Here is a 6,602-nt window from a genome sequence, read left to right on the forward strand (position 1 = left end):
ACATGCATAGCAACTCACATGATATTCAACAAAGAGTAGTTGATGGCGTCCCCGGAAACATGGTTATCGCACAACAAGCAACTTAATAAGAGATAAAGTGCATAAGTACATATTCAATACCACAATAGTTTTTAAGCTATTTTTCCCATGAGCTATATATTGCAAAGGTGAATGATGGAAATTTTAAAGGTAGCACTCAAGCAATTTACTTTGGAATGGCGGAGAAATACCATGTAGTAGGTAGGTATGGTGGACACAAATGGCATAGTGGTTGGCTCAAGGATTTTGGATGCATGAGAAGTATTCCCTCTCGATACAAGGTTTAGGCTAGCAAGATTATTTGAAACAAACACAAGGATAGACCGGTGCAGCAAAACTCACATAAAAGACATATTATAAACATTATAAGACTCTACACCGTCTTCCTTGTTGTTCAAAACTCAATACTAGAAATTATCTAGACTTTAGAGAGACCAAATATGCAAACCAAATTTAGCAAGCTCTATGTGTTTCTTCATTAATGGGTGCAAAGTATATGATGCAAGAGCTTAAACATGAGCACAACAATTTCCATGTATCAAATTATTCAAGACATTTTAGAATTACTACATGTAGCATTTCCCGATTCCAACCATATAACAATTTAACGAAGAAGATTCAACCTTCGCCATGAATACTATGAGTAAAGCCTAAGGACATACTTGTCCATATGCAACAGCGGAGCGTGTCTCTCTCCCACACAATGAATGCTAGGATCCATTTTATTCAAACAAAACAAAAACAAAAACAAACCGACGCTCCAAGCAAAGTACATAAGATGTGACGGAATAAAAATATAGTTTCATGGGAGGAACCTGATAATGTTGTCGATGAAGAAGGGGATGCCTTGGGCATCCCCAAGCTTAGACGCTTGAGTCTTCTTAGAATATGCAGGGGTGAACCACCGGGGCATCCCCAAGCTTAGAGCTTTCATTCTCCTTGATCATATTGCATCATTCTCCTCTCTTGATCCTTGAAAACTTCCTCCACACCAAACTCGAAACAACTCATTAGAGGGTTAGTGTACAATAAAAATTAACATGTTCAGAGGTGACACAATCATTCTTAACACTTCTGGACATTGCATAAAGCTACTGGACATTAATGGATCAAAGAAATTCATCCAACATAGCAAAAGAGGCAATGCGAAATAAAAGGCAGAATCTGTCAAAACAGAACAGTCCGTAAAGATGGATTTTATTGAGGCACCAGACTTGCTCAAATGAAAATTCCCAAATTGAATGAAATTTGCGTACATATCTGAGGATCACGCACGTAAATTGGCATAATTTTCTAAGCTACCTACAGAGAGGCAGATCGGAATTCGTGACAGCAAAGAAATCTGTTACTGCGCAGCAATCCAAATCTAGTATTCAATTTACTATCAAAGATTTTACTTGGCACAACAAAGCACAAAACTAAGATAAGGAGAGGTTGCTACAGTAGTAAACAACTTCCAAGACTCAAATTCAAAACAAAAATACTGTAGTAAAAACATGGGTTGTCTCCCATAAGCGCTTTTCTTTAACGCCTTTCAGCTAGGCGCAGAAAGTGTATATCAAGTGTTATCAAGAGATGAGGCATCTTCAGCGGGGTTTGGAGTTTTATCAACCATGCATAGTATATTAGATACATAAGTTTCAGCGGCTCCCTTTTCATTAGTCTTGGGCTTGCTACTCTCATCAAACAAATTTTCAGGAACAAGCCAAGCATAGTTATTTTCTAGCGCTTCATTCATCGCTAGGAGCTTACATGGTATTGGTGCTTTGATCTCCCCACCATCATTAATGTTATTAGTGTACCTTACTCTCTCCATGTCCATCTTTTCAAGGATACTAACAAAATTGGTATAAGAACCAAGCATCTTATATTTAATAAAGACCTTTCTAGCCTCTCGTTGCTATACTACCAAATTCTCTAAGAAGGGTTTCTAAAACAAAATCTTTCTTTTCCCCTTCTTCCATATCACCGAGTGTAAGAAACATGTGTTGGATTATAGGATTGAGATTAACAAATTTAGTTTCCAACATGCGAACTAAAGCAGCAGCAGCAATTTCATAATTAGGAGCAAGTTCTACCAAGTGTCTATCTTCAAAATCTTCAATGGTACTAACATGATTGAAAAATTCTTCTATATTGTTTCTCCCAACTATAGACCCACGTCCTACCGGTATGTCTTTTATGGTAAAATTAAAAGGAAACATGATGAAACAAGTAAAGTAAATGCAAGTAACTAATTTTTTTGTGTTTTCGATATAGAGTGCAAGACAGTAAATAAAATAAAGCTAGCAACTAATTTTTTTGTGTTTTGATATAATGCAGCAAACAAGTAAGTAAATAAAGTAAAGCAAGACAAAAACAAAGTAAAGAGATTGGATTGTGGAGACTCCCCTTGCAGCGTGTCTTGATCTCCCCAACAACGGCGCCAGAAAATATGCTGGCAGTTGCCGTGGGAGTTGGAAATCTTTGTGGTGTAACTTTTCTTCGTTCCCCGGCAACGGCGCCAGAAAATATGCTTGATGGCGTGTAACTCACACGTTCGTTGGGAACCCCAAGAGGAAGGTATGATGCGCACAGCAGCAAGTTTTCCCTCAGAAAGAAACCAAGGTTTATCGAACCAGGAGGAGCCAAGAAGCACGTTGAAGGTTGATGGCGGCAGGATGTAGTGCGGCGCAACACCAGGGATTCCGGCGCCAATGTGGAACCTGCACAACACAACCAAAGTACTTTGCCCCAACGAAACAGCGAGGTTGTCAATCTCACCGGCTTGCTGTAACAAACGATTAGATGTATAGTGTGGATGATGATTGTTTGCAGAGAACAGTAGAACAAATATTGCAGTAGATTGTATTCAATGTAAAAGAATGGACCGGGTCCACAGTTCACTAGAGGTGTCTCTCCCATAAGATAAATAGCATGTTGGGTGAACAAATTACAATCGGGCAATTGACAAATAGAGAGGGCATGACAATGCACATACATGATATGATGAATATTGTGAGATTTAATTGGGCATTACGACAAAGTACATAGACCGCTATCCAAAGATGCATCTATGCCTAAAAGTCCACCTTCAGAGTTATCATCCGAACCCCTTCCAGTATTAAGTTGCAAAGCAATGCGACAATTGCATTAAGTATGGTGCGTAATGTAATCAATAACTACATCCTCGGACATAGCATCAATGTTTTATCCCTAGTGGCAACAGCACATCCACAACCTTAGAACTTTCGTCACTCGTCCCGCATTTAATGGAGGCATGAACCCACTATCGAGCATAAATACTCCCTCTTGGAGTTAAAAGCAAAAACTTGGCCAGAGCCTCTACTAATAACGGAGAGCATGCAAGATCATAAACAACACATAGGTAATAGATTGATAATCAACATAACATAGTATTCTCTATCCATCGGATTCCGACAAACACAACATATAGAATTACAGATAGATGATCTTGATCATGTTAGGCAGCTCACAAGATCCGACAATGAAGCACATGAGGAGAAGACAACCATCTAGCTACTGCTATGGACCCATAGTCCAGGGGTGAACTACTCACTCATCACTCCGGAGGCGACCATGGTGGTGAAGAGTCCTCCGGGAGATGAATCCCCTCTCCGGCAGGTGCCGGAGGTGATCTCCGGAATCCCCCGAGATGGGATTGGCGGCGGCGGCGTCTCAGCAAGGTTTTCCGTATCGTGGCTCTCAGTACCGGGGGTTTCGCGATGAAGGCTTTAAGTAGGCGGAAGGGCAACGCGGGGGCCCACACGAGGGCCCCACACGCCGAGGCCGCGCGGCCTAGGGCTGGGCCGCGCCGCCCGTTGTGGCGGCGCCTCGTGGCCCCACTTCCTTTCCCCTCGGTCTTCCGGAAGCTTCATGCAAAAATAGGACCCCGGGCATTGATTTCGTCCAATTCCGAGAATATTTCTTTACTAGGATTTCTGAAACCAAAACAGCAGTAGAACAAAGAATCGGCTTTTCGGCATCTCGTTAATAGGTTAGTGCCGGAAAATGCATAAATACGACATATAATGTGTATAAAACATGTAGATATCATCAATAATGTGGCATGGAACATAAGAAATTATCGATACGTCGGAGACGTATCAGTGCACTTGAGTGGAGCGGCGCGATCATGGATCAAAAAGCTACCACCTGGATCTATCGACAGCTGGGAGACCTTTGAGGACATGTTTGTGAAGAATTCCTTATCCACATGCAAGAAAGCTGCGTCAATAGAACAATTGAGAACTTGTCGACAGAAGTATGATGAGTTGAGGATGTACATCCAGAGGTGGAACATTATCAAAAACTCGGCAAAACACATATCTGACGAGAGAGCGATAGATGCTTTTGTCGCTGGGATCCGAAGGAAAGATCCGATCGAGGATTTGGGAAGGACTAACCGAAAAACAATAGCAGCACTCATGGAAATAGAGAATCGCTGGGCAGATGGAGAAGATGTTGTCAACAACAAGCGACACAGGTCGCCTGAGGAAGATCGTAATCGAAATATTCAAAATAGACGGCGCTTTTCTCGCCAGTTTTCACAGTATTACGGTCCCGAGCAAATATCGGCTGGCTTCCGAGGAAATAATGGAGGAAATAATCGAGACGACTATCAAAAGAGTGGTGAACAGCGCAGTGATTACAGGGATAGTTTGCGCCCAAGCAGGCAAAATAATGGTCCAAGGTTCTAGAGGCCGTATATATCTCCCGAAGATATGATGAACGAACCATGCCAAATGCACTTTTACCTTGACAACAACGGGAAGAGACAGTTGGGACATTTGCAGAGGGAATGTCGAACTTTCCAAGTACTGAATAGGTACGCAGGGCATGTCAACGCACAGGCAGCAAATAGAAATCCCCAGGGGCCAAGGAGCGAGATCTACCTGCCACCTCCTCCCGCAATCACGGATGAAAATCGACACCAGCTACGAATAGCGGCAGCTCCAATGAACGGTCCTTATATCAACACAATTGGAGAGGTCTCGATGATTCAGAAGGGTAGGCCATCCAATAGAGCTCAGAGAGTAATTTCTCGGCAAGTTTTTATGGCTGAAAAAATGCCTCCTCCAACAGTTGAGTACCTGAATTGGTCGGGATAGGACATTGGCTTCACCATAGCGGATCACCCGTAGCAAGTTCCTCGACCATGGCAGTCAGCTTTGATTTTGCCAGCGGTAATTGCAGGATTTGACATTTCTCGGGTGTTTATAGATGGAGGCAGCAGCTTAAACCTCATGTATGCAGATACATTGAGAAAGATGAACATTGGCGAATCTAAGACCAACCGACACGCGGTTCCATGGTATCACACCTGATAAGCCAAGTTATCCATTGGGAAAGATCAATCTCGACGTTCAGTTCGGAACCCGAGAAAATTACAGAAGAGAGAAGTTGGAGTTTGAAGTTGTGGATTTTCCGTCACAGTATCATGCTTTGCTAGGACGAACCGCGTATGCCAGATTCATGGCGGTACCACACTACACATACTTATTGTGGAGGCTCCCTGGACCTAAGGGCCCGATTACAGTAAAAGGAAGCTTCGCACTAGCGGATAAGTGCGACAAGGATATTCATCGGCTGTCAGAAACTTTCGGGATGCAAGCAGAATATTTGGCGTCAAAGCTGACAACTGACTACGACGTGTTGCCAGATGGAGGGAGGCCGCTAAAGGAACCAACCTTTGATACCACCAAGAACTCGAAGGAAGTGCAGATACACCCGACAGATCCCAAGAAAACGACAGCTATCGCCACAAACATGGACCTTGCATAGGAAAGCACGCTCGTTGAGTTCCTCCGTGAGTGCTGGGAAATCTTCGCATGGTGTCCAGCTGACATGCCAGGAGTACCCAGGGAACTTGCCGAGCACCCGCTTAATTTGGATCCATTGACCAGGCCAATCAGACAACCTTTGCGGCGTTTTTCGGAACCAAACCGCAAAGTTATGATGTCGAAAATTAATCGACTCAGAGAAGCTGGATTTATCAAAGAGATACACACAGAGGCCACGTGGGTAGCAAACCCAGTGCTGGTCCCGAAGAAAAATACAGAGGTCCTTCGCATGTGCGTCGACTTCACGTGTCTCAATAAACATTGTCCAAAGGATCACTTCCCCCTCCCAAGGATCGACCAAATTATCGACTCCACGGCAGGCTATGAACGTCTTTCCTTCATGGACGCGTATTCTGGTTACAACCAGATTCGACTGAAAGAAGAAGATGAGGTCAAAACAGCTTTTATAACACCCTATGATGTGTTCTGCTATAGAACAATGTCGTTCGGGTTAAAAAACGCGGGAGCAACATATCAGCGGATGATGCAGAAATGACTTGCCACTCAGATTGGCAAGAATGTTCAAGTATACATTGACGATGTCGTCATAACAACAAAGAAAGGGTCAACTTTGATCGAGGATCTCAAGGAAACTTTTGACAACCTTGACAAATTCTGCCTCAAGCTGAACCCGACGAAGTGCTCTTTCGGCGTTCCTGCGGGAGAACTTCTCGGGTTTCTGGTCTCAGCAAGAGGGATCGAGGCTAACCCGGAGAAAAT

The sequence above is a fragment of the Lolium rigidum genome, chromosome 3 (genome assembly GCF_022539505.1).
Source record: "Lolium rigidum isolate FL_2022 chromosome 3, APGP_CSIRO_Lrig_0.1, whole genome shotgun sequence".
NCBI classification, from domain to species: domain Eukaryota; kingdom Viridiplantae; phylum Streptophyta; class Magnoliopsida; order Poales; family Poaceae; genus Lolium; species Lolium rigidum.